This window comes from Microtus pennsylvanicus, chromosome 2 (assembly GCF_037038515.1).
Source record: "Microtus pennsylvanicus isolate mMicPen1 chromosome 2, mMicPen1.hap1, whole genome shotgun sequence".
In the NCBI taxonomy this organism is placed as follows: Eukaryota; Metazoa; Chordata; class Mammalia; order Rodentia; family Cricetidae; genus Microtus; species Microtus pennsylvanicus.
Window position 1 is genome coordinate 113,692,865 of NC_134580.1, and position 15,862 is coordinate 113,708,726.

At 42.4% G+C, this 15,862-nt stretch overlaps 1 protein-coding gene and 1 pseudogene across 9 annotated transcripts in view; one reads left to right on the top strand and one right to left on the bottom strand.

Moving 5' to 3' along the window:
• Positions 1-15,862, top strand: part of Plcb4 (phospholipase C beta 4) — a 358,529-nt gene that overhangs the window by 15,970 nt on the left and 326,697 nt on the right. The window lies entirely within an intron of this gene.
• On the bottom strand, positions 6,599-6,715 carry LOC142845261 (U6 spliceosomal RNA; annotated as a pseudogene).

The following is a 15,862-nucleotide window of genomic DNA, read 5'->3' on the forward strand; positions in this document are numbered from 1 at the left end:
GGAAGGTATATTGAAGGGAAGTGCTTGGCAATTTAGAACAGAATGGTGAAATGAACTACTAAATACACACATTGTCTCTCGCCTCAGAATATTAATGTTGGCCTTCGAGCATGAGCTCCTTTCCTCAGAAGCTTGCCTTACAGCGCTTTTAGAAGCTTTCCTAAGGCTTGGAGGGTAGAGCATAGGTAGGTCCTGTCTTTCTTACGTGTTTTTACTGTGTTAAGTTCACATCTTTGAGAAATCCAGGAATCGAAAGGTACCATATTAAAAAAAATGGTCTTAAATAATTTTCCATGATTATTAATTCAAATTATTGCCTCGTTTATAATTTTATAAATGACATGTACTTGTGGAATTTCTCTGCTGTTAGTGTAAGTTCTAGGGTAGTTTTATAAAAGTTTTTTTTTTCTTAGCATTTTCATGATCGACTAGGGAATATCTATTTCTGTCGGGAAATAAATTATCGTGAGACTTTCACTAGGTAGCGAATACCAGTTTCTGTGATTTGGTGCTCATTGGGGGAACACATTCAGCAGAGTGGAGTTGTTATGAGTGTGGTATTTTATTTAATTACTTCTATACAAGTTACAGATATAGGAATAAGATATTTGTGGAATTGAGGTTATAAAACAGGGAACACACCTGCTAAGTGATTTCTCTTCAGTATATTGACTATAAAGGCATCATAAATAGAATGCATTGTATTATTATGCTTTAAATTACGAAGGAATATGTGCATGTTTTGTGAAACCTTACTAGTGGAGTAAGCTTTAAAATATCGTACTGCTAAGTAATAGAGAATTCGATTGTGTAGAGATGATGTACTTTATTCCACAGCCCGATTTAGTTGCGTCACGGAATGAGGTTAGATAGGACATGTAGTTTCTCTCAGTATATGTATAAAATGGCAGTGATTCACTTGAGCAGCTCCTGCCATTTGAATTCATTTGAATAAGGTGTAAACTGTGCGGTAAAAGACTTCAGTCACAGGGAGGCTCCCGCTTTTGAGTCAGAGTCATGTCATGGCCAGCACACAGTAGGTTTTTCTACATGCCCTAAAATTAATATATAAGATGAGGAGAGAGGCCACATGCTGCTCTTCTACATCTCTACTTAGTTCATTCTTTTTTTATATCCTAGTTTGGATTTTTATGCATTCTGCTGTTTCTATAATTGGTATCTAAGCAATGCATTTTTTAACATTAATTATCAAGTTTTGTCTTAGACTTAAATTCCATGTGGTTATGTGAGGCAGCATAAATGGGCATCGTCCACCTTGCTGACACCTCCTTTCCTCAGTGGGAATATGTTGACCTTGACTGTGACTTTGATATTTAGGATGGCTGATGATCTAAAGAGATAAATCCCACTGGGATTGTAGACGTCCATCCCTATGCCATCATCAACTACACAGTCCAATAATGCTGAAAGCCGCCAAGACCTGAGCATTTCAGCGGGGGATTACCTTAAGCATCACAGATTTACTTGCTGGAAACAGTTCATTTTCTGAAAAATCTTCCTCCATTCTGTAGGTTGGTGTTACAGTCCCAGGGACAACATGATTCTTTGGTTATTGTAGCTTAGAACAGTGGAATTGCTGTTTTTAATTTTGAAAGGAAAAAAAGATCTTAACAGTTAAACTTCTTTGTTTGAGGGAATCATGCCAGTGTGCCCATTGCATGACTCAGTTTGGAATAGAGGAGGTGGTGGGGATTAAGTCATCGTTGGAATTCTTCATCCCTCTCCGTAGTTCACTTTGCTCTTGTGAAGGGAGGCAAAGACTTATGAAAATGTGAACATCTGAAACTCATTTGTGTAGACACAAGAGGATAGATGTCATACATAGTCCATGGTCCTGGGCTCTTTGAAGACACTCTCAGGTACAGCATCGATGTCTGGGAAGGAAACTGACATTTTCTAAGTGTCTTGTCAAAGCTTGGGACTCCCGGCAGTCTTCTGGAGGAAGCTTAGGAAACTTGGTAGGAGCGTGTGTCATCGCCACCCAGAGTTGTCCCTGACAGGCCAAATGACCGTGGGCAATACTGATTCCTTCCTCATTGATTTTTTTTTTTTCTGTCCTGTGAGGTTTGTGGTGATATCCTCATTCTGTGGATAAGGAAACAGTCTCGTTGAAATCATTGGTTCCAGACTGCAAAGGAAGCACGTTGCCATGTTTGAGCTGGAGGCAGATGCCCTCAAGGTTTCTTCCTCTGTGTTTCATTCCCCAGGTCATCTAGGCTGTTGGTACCTAACAACCCAACCAGCGATTTTGATCAAGTTGAGTATTGTATCCCTGATGAAAATACTCACATTGGAGGTTCTCAGGATATGAGAAAAGGCTCTAAGAAAGGAGTTGGGAGAATTGCCTGGTAGCTGGCCATGCCCTGACTGACTCTCCTGAAGCAAGCCACACCATTCTCCCTGTGAAGGGGAGATAAGTGAAGGCTTGGGCTTGCTGAGCTTGCTTTCAGGTCTCTGTTTTTATTACCAGGAGGGGCTGCTCTCTGTGCCGCGAGCTCTCTGTTCAAGTCCATTTTGCCTGATCTTTTTTCAAACCTTTCGTGTATTTCATACCCAGAGGGCGCACGAGTCTCTTTGCAGAGATTGATTGATTGAATAATTGGACTTCTTCTGGCAAGCTTGACTGTCTGGGTGAGATGTTCAGTCTCTCTCCTTGGAAGGTTACTTTGATAGAGTTGGGCTGTGGGGTGAAGGCTTCTGAAATGCATTGAACTTCTGCTTTTTCAGTGTTGTCTCAGTTTTCTCTGTGACTCAAGTTCATGGAAACAAATCTACAGGGTAGATCCTCAGTGTAACTGGTTTGTTGACTGGATCACATTACAAAACAAGCAGAAAATATCTTTATTTTTCTCCATCCTCTCCATTGGATGGTATGTTTGGCATACCCTATAATTTTGAGTCATCATAATATATTTGGGGCAACCTAATTTTGAATACTAAAAAATAATGTACCCAGATGTCAATCAGAGTGTCCATTGTTTTATCCAGTTTGTTATGTCTTCTCTTAATATCTGTTCTTCCAGCTGATCAAGGCTTGGTCATCAGCCATAAGGAAGAAAGTTAGTCCTTACAGGATCGGGCCAAGGCTGCTGCACTTAGCAGAGCTGTTGGCTGCATGACTCTTCTTTCTCACACTTTCCCCGACCTATCCTTTGGAATTTCTTGCAAAGTCATTGGATTATATGACTTTGGTCAAAGTGTTCCCTGTCCAGATAACCACTTCAGAATTTAGCACCTGTCCTCTAGTGGCACTTCACTGGATTGTTCTTGTACCTTTGTTCAGGAAGCTTACTTGGGTGGGGCTCTTAACAGAATCACCGAAAATGACCATCTCAGGAAGGATAACACACTTGGCCTGCAGGGAAAGTCTTCTACTATCAGACTTTGAGGCATTTTCCCCGGGCCTCTGTTGACTGTTTTGTAATGGCAGGCAGCACTCACAGGGACTGTAGCCATGAGTGAGCGAGCGAGCACCCAGATATCCAATGGGTTAGCAGCCTTCCTCGCTGCAGATAGCCACGTTTATGAGGATGGCTTCCGGTACTTGGTGGGGCGGGTAAAGAAGTCAGGAACGGGAACAATTAGATTGTCTTCAAAGATTCTTTTTCTGCTCTGTGGGCTCCTGAGTGTGGATGCCTTCTAGTTTCACTTGGCCCCGGGCAACAAAGCCTGTGAATCTGCAAAAGAACAGCTCTCATTGTCAGGCATATCAAGAGTTCCAGTGAAAATCTGAAACACCTGGACAGTTCCCATTCTGCTTCTCTTGGAAGGAATTTAGAGATTAGGTTTTCAGCAGGGAGATGTTCGAGAGTTTTAAACCTTGAGAAACACTCATTGTCTGTGAGCTGCTACATTCTATAACCTCCCTGCTCTGTAACAAAATTCCTAAGGAGGAAATAAATGACTAATTGATACAGTCAAGGTGACTGTTGTATTGGTGTCCGGGTAAGGGAAAGTTGGAGGAATGAGATTTCTAATCTGCAATTATTCTTTACTTATTTGGTTAAATAATAGGCCACTGAAGTAGAAAAAGTAATTCAGAACTCTTGTTCGCTCAAACTAGTTGGTCAGGTTGATCAAGGCAGGAACTGGATGGGCAGGTGTCTCTGCTAGAAATCTTAGCCAGTGCAGGCTGTAGACATTATTTTTTGTATTCTGTATATGCTTGTTTATATGATGAACGCGCATTTCTGTTCATACACACAGAAATATGTGTTCATACATGTAAATAGAAATGTGTACTTGATAGTCCCAGTATAATAACATATAATGTAATACTGTGTATGAAATTGTCTAAGTTAAGGTTACTATTGCTGTGATGAAACCCCATGGTCAAAAGCACCATGGGGAGTTGAGTTCCATATAACAGTTCATCATCAAAAACAGTGAGGGCAGGAACTCACTCAGGACAAGAACCTAGAGGAGGAGTTGCAGAGGCCATAGAGGGGTTCTGCTTACTGGCTTGTTCCCTGTGGCTTACTCAGCCTGCTTTCTTATAAAATCCAGGACCACCTGCCCAGGGATGGAACTACCCATAAGGGGCTGGGTCCTCCCCCTTAAATCACTAATTCAGTAAATAACCTACGGGTTTGCCTACAGTCGAATATTTTCTCAATTGAGGCTTCTTCCTCTCGGATGACTTTAGCTTGTTTCAAGTTGACATATAAAACTAGCCAGTACAGAAGTATAACAAATACACTTTAATAAATGGCCAAGAATAAATGGCATAAAGTATAAAACATGCTCAGTTTTTTCCCTTTATTTATAATTCAGATATAGATGGCTATAAAATACATGCATTAGTTTATTGATTTAGAAAATAACTTCAAAATAATTAACGTGATTTTGTTCCCAAATCAGATACATTCTGGTGACACATGCTGAGAAATCGTTTTAAAATTATAAATTTAATTTTGGTCAATGTTACTTGTCACCATGCTTCAAAATTTATAAACATGTATAATTTACCCTACGATATGAATAAAAATAGGATTACATCTTGGTAGTATCGAAGAGTTTTCTTAATTAAAAGTTTTATTTTTAATTTTGTGCATTTGAGTGGTCTGTGGGTTTTTGCGAGTGAGTGAAGGTGCTCACGGAGGCCAATGGTATTGGAGAGCCCCAAAGCTGGAGTTACAGGTAGTTGTGAGCTGTCTGATGTGGGAGCTGGGAACTGAATTCCCTACCCTCGGTAGGAAGTGTGAGTGCTCTTAACCACTGCGTCATCTCTCCAGTTCCATTCCCTAAGGGTCTTAAAGCTAACTTTGAGCTCATAAACATATCACATGATCATTCTGAAAATGCTGTTGGAAATGGAAAGCATGAAGGAATAGTGGTACCCCAGTCTGTTCATAATACAGCTGATCCGGCCAGGGCCAGAAGAAGAAACAGCACATTGCTTCTTGTTGGTACATTTTTTCCACGAGTTTCCAAAAAATTGTCTTTTCATGGTGGAATGTCTTTAATTTATATTTAATAAAATAAAATAGCAAAACAAATAAAGGGGTGGAAGAGATGGCTCAGTGATTAAGAGCACTGACTGCTCTTCCAGAGTACCTGGGTTTGGTTCTGAGCACCAATATGGCATCTTACAATTGTCTCTCACTCCTGTTGCAGGGGATCTGATGCCCTCTTTTAGCCTCCACAGGCTCTGTACTCATGTAGTGCACAGAGGAGTGTGCAGGCAAAATACCTGTGCACATAAAATAAGAGCAAAATAAAAAGTTAAAACAAGCAAACACATAAAAAACCTCAAGCCATCCAAGAATTCTTTTCATGTTAAGACTTTGTATGTCTAGAAAGATGTCCAGTGTAATCAGAGGTCTGCTAAGTATAACTCCTCATATTTATCTGTAGATTATCTGCTTATATCATCTTTTTGAGATAAGTCAGTCATTGCTTATTACTTTAAGATACAGAGAAAGAAATAAGGAAAGACAACTGAAACTTGAGAAGAGTTACAGTAACACACGTGTCTTTAGCTCCAGTCTTGGTATCCTGTATGGCAGCTAATTTCACATGGACCTCAGTATTTCATTGTGTACATGGAATGGTTTCTTTTTGGTGTGGGCTCATGTTGACAGAGGTTTCTGTCCTGCCCAGTCTCACAGCCGTTCAGTCCCAAAGAAACACACAGAGGTCTACATTAATCACAAACTGCTTGGCCTGTTAGCTCAAGCTTCTTATTAACTCTTTCTTACATCTTAAATTAGCCCCTAATTCTTGTCTGTGTTAGCCACGTGGCTTTGTACCTTTATCAATGAGGCATTCTCATCTTGCTTCCTTTGCATCTTGGTGACAACTGCAGACTGATTCTTTCCTCTTCCCAGAATTCTCCTGTTCTGGTTGTCCTTTTTCTACTTCTTGCCTGGTCACCCCACCTATATTTCCTGCCTGGCTACTGGCCAATCAGCATTCTATTAAAACAATACAATAAACGTTGCAGGGTCTAAGACCATTGACCCACAGCAGGCTCAAAAGTGAAGGGGAACATCAGTGCCTTTGGCTGCAAGGTGAGCTTTTTTATAAAGGATCCAATTGGCTAGGAAGCCTATAGTTTGAGATAGAGAAAGAAGTTGAAAACAGAGTTCATCTCTGCTGCCAGATAGTGCTTTTGAGTGTCATCTCTGCTCAGGGGCCATGCTAATCTTCTCGGTATCGTTCCAATTTTAGTATAGTGCTGCCGAAGTAAGCACCAGATACTGCCTTTGAAAGCCTCCTTCCTCCTCTTTCTTTGTGATCCAACCTTTTAAAATCACTCTTCCTTTGCTGAAGACACAGAGAAATAACTCCATTGAAGGATCCTTAGCATCAGGGTGCCATGTGAGAGCATGTCTCCCTGCTTTGTATTGTGGGGAAAGTATTGAAATGTAAGAAAGGAAGGAAGGAAGAAAAGAAAGAAAGTATATTTATCTCTTAGAAGAAAGGTTCTGTTGAGGTAAACAACAACAAGAAAAAACAAACAAACGAACAAAAATCCCACATCACCCTAAATTGAGATTTTTTTTTTTTAAGTAAAAAGCTTCCCTGCGTGGAAAATTTTCAAAGCAGAGATAACTAACAGAAAGGGCGAGAAAACAATGGAAATATGCCTTGTCACTTAATAATTTCAAATAAATTTGGCTTCTAACACATTCAGTTTTCATATCCACATGGGGATTTGGCATTTATTTTGACGGAGATGATGACCTGGAAAAACACTCCTCGTTGCTGCAGACCTGCAGAGTTGCATCACCTGGGTGGCGGAGCAGCCGGCTCTGGCTAATGTGTTGTTGTTCACTCTTTCCTTCAGTAGCAGATCGTGTCGACGGCACATATTGTGTCGAAATAATTAGCAAGTGTTTCGGGGGTGGAGAGTCTGTTTCTTCCCCATGAGCACTGATGAAGTTGTTGAACTGTGTTGTGTGTGTGTTATCATAACAGCTTATGTCACTACCATGTTGACTGGATAAATATTTCCGCTGAGGTTTCCATCAGCTTTAACGAGGTATTATTTATTCAAGGAAAGGTGTTGGAAATGTGGTTCAGTAGGCCTTTGAAATTTGTCTTTCTTTGGTCAATTCCCCCACCCTGATTTTGGCTTGCTGGAGTTCACTGTCTCCCACCGCTTTGGGCCAACCAGCTAAGGAATGGTGGATTTCATCTGTAAGGCCATCCAGGGTCAGAGGTCTCCAACCATGACAGGGGTGCCGTAGTGTTTGGGCACCGTTTATGAGGAGGGATCTGTGCAGGCTGTATGCGACTGTGACAGAATGCCTGACATACCTGGCAACTTAGGAAAGGGCGCTTCATTTTGCTGCACTGCAGACATGCTTGATCAAAGAAGTCTGTTGTCTTGGCCAGGAGCAGAGAGGGAAGGAAAGGGAGTGGGAGTGGGGAGCCTGGAGAGGAAGGAGGGTGTTAGGGTCCCATTGTTCCCTTTAAACACAGACCAATGATCTGAAAACCTCTTACTATGCACCTCTTGAGGATTCCAAACTCTCAGCGTAGTGCCCTGGGGAGGGGGGTGTGTTGGAGGATGGGGTGAGAGGTTGTTGAGGGGGGTGGACCAAGCCTTGAACTCGATGGGGAGACAGTTAAGATCCAGATTTTAATGGGTCCTCTAACTCTCAGGGACACTGAAATCTTAGGCTTGTCTAGGTTGGATAAGTAGATTTTTCATAAGCATGCCATGGTTGCTCAGATACGTTGGTAAATCCCTGTCAGGGTCACGTGCAGCAATGTCTGCTAACTATGCTTGAGGTTGCTTTTGGGTCCATATATTACATGAAGGTTCTTTCAAATGTTTCCTGAACTAATGTCGATGTGTGGTTTGCAAATAATGTTTTAATAAAAGACCGAAGCGGGAGGTGCGGAGGAACAGAACATGAACACTGACCTTCCTTAGGTCTGCCTTTTACCAGGTCAATGGCTTCAGCCATTCTCCTCAGCTCCCTCTAAACATGTGCCCATCTGCAGGCGATGCTGCAGACTGTGGAGCTGTGAAGACTAAGTGAAAAGCTAAGTAGAAAGCGCCAAACAGTGTTCTGGTGGTGAATAGCCGTGGTGGGTGCAGAGCCCTTCTTACTGGAGACATTCAGCAATGAAAATACTGTGCTGGTTCAGTTGAACTGTCTTTGCAACTCATTTTTTTTTCTTTTGGAAGATTGTATATTCTTTATAAAGTCTCTTAAAAAGTAATCTATACATTGATTTACTTATTTAGCTATTTAACATCTATTGATAGTTACTGCCAGCTTCCTGGGCTCTAGAAGTTTACACTGTGCCAATGTGAGGAGTGAGAACTCACTATGGAATTTTATGTTTCGGGGATTGTAGTAGGCATTCTTTGGGCCACCAACCAACTCCCAAATCATGACACGGAGACTTATGTAACACGAATTAATAATAAAAATTCAGAGTCTGCTATCAGGGGAGAATAATGAAGATCAGAGCAACTAGCCGTTGGAGAATTCTTAGCACTACCAATGCTCAGGCCAAAGAGGTGATCCTGTCCTCAGACTGCAGTGAGCTCCTGTCTCCTCCTGCCTTATATTCCTCTCTCCTCCCAGCCATATCACTCCTGTCTCCACCTTCGTAGTACTCGGATTAAAGGGGTGGGATCTCAAGTGCTGGAATCACTGTGTGAGCTCTGTTTCCCTTAGAGACTGGATCAATTTTGTATAACCCAGGGTAGCCTTGGACTAACAGAGATGGGTCTGCCTCTCTCTCCTGAGTCCTGGGATTAAAGGTGTGTGCCACCACTGCCTGGCCTCTATTGACTAAGCTCTGCATTCTGATCTTCAGGCAAGTTTTATCTGTTAAAACACACAAAAAAATATCACTACAAACTCATTATTAGTTATGAACACTCAGCCTTATCTTATGCTTGTCCTGCTTAGTCCTTATAACTTAAATGAACCTTTTTCTCTTCAGCTACATTTTGCCTTGGGACTTTTTACTTTTCTTTCATTCTTTATGCCCTACTCAGTGTCTTGCTGTCTGGTGGCTACCTCTCCTCATTCTCTTCTCCCAAGCCTAAATTCCTCCTACTACTTATTCTCCGTCCACTAGCCCCCATCTATCCCTCTACTGCCTAGCTATTGGCCATTCAACTTTTTATTAGCTCAGTCAGGTGCCTTAGGCAGGCAGAGCAACATGTCTTTACATCATTAACCAAATGCAGCATAAACCATTGTAGCACAGCTTTACATAGTTTATGTGATAGTCAATGGCAGGAGATGGCTTGGGGACAGGGAGATGGGTAGGAGTGCTTGGTGCACATGATTGAGGGTCTGGGTTTAGATCTTAAGTATCCATGTAAAAAGCCAGGTGTGACCACACTCTCCTATAACCCCAGCAGTAGGCAAGGATGGGGGTGTATGGGACCTTGAGGGGGGTGGAAGGAGTTGGAAACTGGAAACGGGAAGATCACTGGGGCTTCTGTGAGAGAACCTGAATCAAGGGAATAAGGCAGAGAACAAGAGAGGACCCTCAGTGCCGATGTTCTCTGGCTTCTGAGTGTGTATGGAGTGTTCACACGTCTGCACACACACATATGTACATGCGTGCATACACACACACACACATAGTGAAAAACAGAATTTTACCTTCTACAGAAGGTTGGTGCCTTGGGACCCATGGAAGCAGTAAGTGGCCCTTGAGTCAGGTTATCCCTTAAGCCCTCAGCAGTGTCTTTGAGCTCTTGCATTTGTTAGTGATGTTTTTGTTTTTTTGCCATAATCTAGTCATGCCCATACATACTTGTGTTTCTCTGTTGAGACACAGGGTCTCGAAAGCTTCCCTTAAACCTGAAGTGTCTCATTTCTCTGGTCATTGGAACAGCGTTTTGAATACTTTTCCTTTGATCATCATTCTGTTCCATCCCATGGTCCCCAGGAGGGCACAGCATAGCTTGGTGGACATGGCCTGTTGCTTTTGAGGGTTTGTTAGCAGCCGTGTTGGCTTTGGGTATAAGATACATATAGTCTTCCGAGCTGCTGATGAGGTCAGCAGTGATTATCACAGTAGAAGTGGGGCAGCCTCTGAGAACACAGCAAAGGGAAAAACAAGTCACGTATGGCTTCTTAGAATCCACTGGGCAGTGAAATCCCACCTTAACCACATAGAAATCGGTCACACCTGTCACGAAAAACTGGGAGGTAAATAGCTTTTCAGCAAGGCCACCCAAAAGCCAGATTTGTTGCCTTTCTTCATCTCCTTCAGTTTGCAAGGTGGGACATGGCTTTGAGTCTCCTGGGGAAGAGAGAAGGGGATGCATTCCTGTTGCTTTCTCTGCGGCAGTGCGCTGGTCAAAACTGCCACATTGCTGCCATTTGTTTCAGAGGAAACCTAGACCACAGATCTTTTTGCCTTGGCGTATCCCAATCCAGAAAGAAGTCAGGATTGTCACTGTGAGAAAAATAGGCATGACATAACACCTGGGGACTTTTTTTTTTGTTACTTCAAACAGATTTAGTCCTCGATTTTGTGACGCGACAATTGAGCTGTGTATGAGTATGAGTTGCTACTTTATGTAATATATAAAGTCCACAAAAGATGACTCCCAATCTAGTAAGATCGGACTTTAAATTATGGCTGTAGGAGTGAAAAATTTCTACACATGGTTGTAAAATAATGGAGATTTCTCTTAGCTCTTGGAGTAGATTGTTGGAAGTGTGATTTTGAAGTTCAAACAACTAAAGTTTGTTTAACTGACCTCCGTCATCTAACTCCTTTCCAGTGATTACCAATACACTCCCTTCTCTGACCTTCCGTCTTTTCACAGATAAATTCAGAAGCCTGCCTCATAAATCCAAGTGACTCTGATTTTCCTCTCTGTCTTCTTTCCAGCATTTGGATGCTTACTCATTAAGTCAGATAAATTTCTTTTGTAAAGTTTGGCGTTCTTTCTTTGTTGGAAGGGAAGCAGCTTGTTGTGGAACAGGAAGAACTGAGAAGGAATACAGAAAATGATGACATATTCTCTCTTTTTTTCCCCCTCTCCCTCCTCACCCCTCCCTCTTTTCTTCCCTCCTTCCTCTTACTACTATTGTAGAAATTATACATAGACTCATAAGATCATTTTCCTTTTGCTCTCCCTTTCTCCCCTTTCCTCCCTCCTTCCTCGTTTCTCCCTCTCTCCCTTCCTCTCTTTTGACAGTCTTACATGTCCACTTGATCCAGAATTCAACCGCAGCAGCACTCCTGTGTCTACCCCCAAGGTCAGGGGCTGCCAGTGGTGGTGCCCTTTATTCTGCGTAGATCACTTTGCTATGGAGTTGACACTGAGTACCACCGTGGTCCATTTATGCTGTTCTGGGACCTAAACTTAGGACACTTCTGCATGCTAAGCAAATTCTCCACCAATGGAGCCCCACCCTCACCCACCTAAGGCCGGTTCCATGCTGGTCTATAATGTACTTTGAGGGTATTCCTAGTCTGCTATGCCCTGCTCCTCTCTCTTCAACCCCTTCCTCTCCCGTTAGTCCCCTTTGTTTCTCACAGTTTTGTTCCTACTTTCATGCCATTTGTACATTTGACTTTATGTATCAGTAAAGACTAGAAAACAGGCAATGTTTGTCTTATGGAGACTGACCTTATTTGCATAATGATTATTTCCAATTGTTCTGTCTTGAAATTGGCCTAACTTCGTTCTTTATAGCCAAAAAAACTCCAGTGTGTCTGTGAATCACAGTTTCCTCTTCTCCTCTCTTGGCAGACACCTAAGTAGGTTCAGAACACAGCTACTGTGAGCAGTGTTGCAGGAGCATGGATGTGCAAGTGTCTCTCCCATGACTTGGAGTCCTTCAGTTAAACACTCCGGCATGGTATAGATAGGTCACGTGATAGGCTTATTGATTTGCTTTTTAGAAACCTACATACTTATTTCCATAGTGACTGAACTAGTTTGCAAAGTTTTTTTTTTGTTTTGCTTTGCTTTGTTTTTTGTTTTTGTTTTGTTTTGTGTAGCTTTGTAGTCTGTCCTGGGACTTACTCTGTAAACCAGGCTGGCCTCAAACTCACAGAGATCCACCTGCCTCTGCTTCCCAACTGCTGGAATTAAAGGGGTGTGCCACCATGGCTGGAAGCAAGATTTTTGTTGTTGTTGTTGTTGTTGTATCCTTTGAGTTTGTACTATTCCTTTTCTATTTTATGAAATTGTTCGGGAAGCATTGGTTCTTCTTTGAAGGTCTGAAAGAATACACTATTGAATCATCTGGGCTTGAACTCAGTCATTTTTTTTTAATTGCTGCTACAATAATATAGATGAAAAATATAAATTCTATGCTTTTATTAATGGCGTCTTCTTCTGGTCAGTATGGCCTAAGCGCTTGCCCGTTTGTTTACCTCTTATCAAGTCAACTCCTCCTTACATTGATTTCCTTGTATTGTTTTTGACATCTACTCTTGGGCCTGATCTTAGTTACTGCCTTTCCGGTTTGCGGTTTGGCTTTTTCTTGTTTTTCCAAGGCCCTAAGGTATAGATGACACTATTTATTTTAAATCTCTGATTCTTTAGTGTAGATACTTATAGGTGTAAAAATCTCTCTGATTCTTTAGTGTAGGCACTTACAATTGTAAACTCCTCTCTTAGAACTGCCTTCATTGAATTCTGTCAGTTTGGAATGTTATATTCTTATTTTCAGGGATCCTAAGCTTTCCCTCGTGATTTCTCCAGTGGTCCCCTCATCTTCATGTTTGTGCCTACTCTGCACTTTCTCTGACTGATTGTGTTTTATTTGTTATCAGACAGGATACAAAGAATTATTTCTGTTTCCCTATATTAAGACTTGCTTCAGGTCCTACTAGATGATCTGTTTCAGAGAACATTCCATAGGCTACCAAAAAGGATGTGTGTTTGTGCAATGGTTGGTGGACTTTTCTGTAGCTGCTTGTTAGGTCTGTTTGATGCACGCTGTCATTTTACTTGATGTTTCCCTGGCTATTTCCTGTCGCTTGTGAGCTGGGTATTGAAATCACCTGCTGTTGCTGTGTTACAGTTAATGTGCCTTAGTTTTAGGAAATTACTCTCACACCTGTGTTCAGTGCACATCTGATTAGAACTGTAATTTTCTTTTGATGAGTTCTTCCCTCATTCATTATGAAGTGACCCTTTCCATCTCTTCTAATTTTGATTGGAGGTATAGTTTTTTAGTTATTAAAACAGTGACCCAGGCTGACTTTCTAGTTCCATTTGCTTGGAATACCCCTTTCTGTTGTTTCACCCTGAGGTTGTATCTGCCTATGATGAGAAGGCAGTCTTTTAGGCAACAAATAGATGGATCCTGTTTTAATGTCTGTCTGCTCATCTTTCTTTGATTGGGGGATTTTGTCTATTGATATTTAGAGTTACCATTGACAGGTTTTTGTCACTGATTGCTTGATGTCTCCCTGTTTGTACTTGTTTTCTGCTGGGCATTAGTCATTCTTGAATATGCTTGTCTTTCTCCAAGGATTCTGCCAGACATCTTCTATTGGGCTGAGTATTGGGTTAGCAGTCATAAATTTCTTCAGCTTGTTCATATCATGGACAGTTCTGTACTGGCAGTGTGGTAGTTTGAATGTAATTGGCCCCCATAATCTAATAGGGAGTGCTGTTATTCGGAGGTATGACTTTGTTGGAGTGGGTATGGCCTTGTTGGAAGAAGTATGTCACTGTGCTTTGAGGTTTGTTATGCTCAGGATACTGCCCGTGTCTCAGTTGACTTCCTGTTGCCTGCAAGATGTAGGACTCTAAGCTGCTCCAGCACCAATTCTGCCTGCGTGCTGCCATGCCCTGTGTCATGATGATAATGGACTGAATCTCTGAAGCTGTAAGCGAGGTACAATTTAAACTACTTCTAGTTCAAATATGTTAATCCAGATTTGGGGCTTAGTCCATGTCCTAGTTGGGTGACTATTGGTATGATAAGACACCATGACCAAAAGTAAGTAGGGGAGGAGAGGGTTTATTTGTCTTACATTTCCACACCACTGTTCATCATTGACAGAAGTCAGGACAGGAACTCAAGCAGGGAAAAAACCTGGAGGCAGAAGCTGACTCATGCCCAACATGGATTGCTCAGCCTGCTTTCTTATAGAACTCAGGACTACTGGTGCAGGAATAGCATCACCCACGATGGACTGAGTCTTCCTCCATCCATTACCAATTAGAAAAATGTGCTACAGGCTCGCCCACAGCCTGATCTTATGGAGGCATTTTCTCTCCTCTCAGATGACTTCAGTTTGTGTCAAGTAGACATAACACTATCCCGCATAGTCCCATTACTTAGTTCCTGGCCTAGATTCCCTGAGTTCAGCTCTGATTCTCAGTTCCCTCCCTGGTGCTCTCTCTGGATCAGTACCATTGTGCAGGGCAGGACAGGAGCTATCACTGTGGGGTCCTACTGATTTTAGTGGCGTCCTTGAGGGTGAGCCTGCCATGCATTCTAGTCGTGCTTAAGGTCCCTCGCTCCCTGCCAGGGGTGTGTATAGAAGTGTACGAGGCTCTGATGCAGTTCTTCCCTTGAGCCTTTCTGAGGAGCCAGTGTGTAGAGGAAGGGAAGGTAGAGGCTGCCTTCTGAAGGCTCCCATTGACCTCAACCAAGCCCTGCATCAGCTTTGGCCTCTCCAGCATTTGGACCTTCCTTCCCATTATGTATCCACTCCATGATTGTGCATCTGTCTGTGGCATCAGCGCTGCTGTGTGTGAGGGGAAGCACTTCCCCAGGGCTTTTCCACCTAGCCCAGCTGCTTGTGGCTGGCAGTGACTCCAGCCTCCAGCTGTCACTTGCTTTCCCCTGGAAATCTCACCTGGCTTGCTAACTTCTTTTACAGCTACTGACTCCTGCAAGAATAAGGGTTATTGTACATTATGCTGATTGCTTCCTTTCACAGAGTGCATTGATAAGGTCTCTCATCTACTACCTTGCTGGGAAGTTTTCTCCTTTCCCTTTCCCTACCTGAATGTCAGGATTCAGTGCTGGGTCTTGCACATTAGAGGGATCCTTAGTTTGATTTTTGTGCTGGGTTTGGCTTTGAAATAGACCTGACACAACTGTACACAGACTCGCTTCAGATCACGACATAAATCCTGCTTTTTATTTTCTGTCTGGGTTAGGTTTCCAGCAGTGGAGTCTGAGGTGGGGAGTGAGGGTGGGGTGTCAATAAGTCATATTCTGAGACCTTGAGGATGCATTTACTTGGAGTGTGACTCTTCCTGCTTATTGTAACAGCTGGGCTTTGGCCTCATATGACCTCTTTTTGTCTCTTCGAAATTTTAGGTAAAATCAATGGAATAATCCAGGCCATAGATCACTTAGCCACCATTAGCAGGTTGCATCTAATAGTTTATATCTGCCGTCCCCAGAGCTTGAGCCAA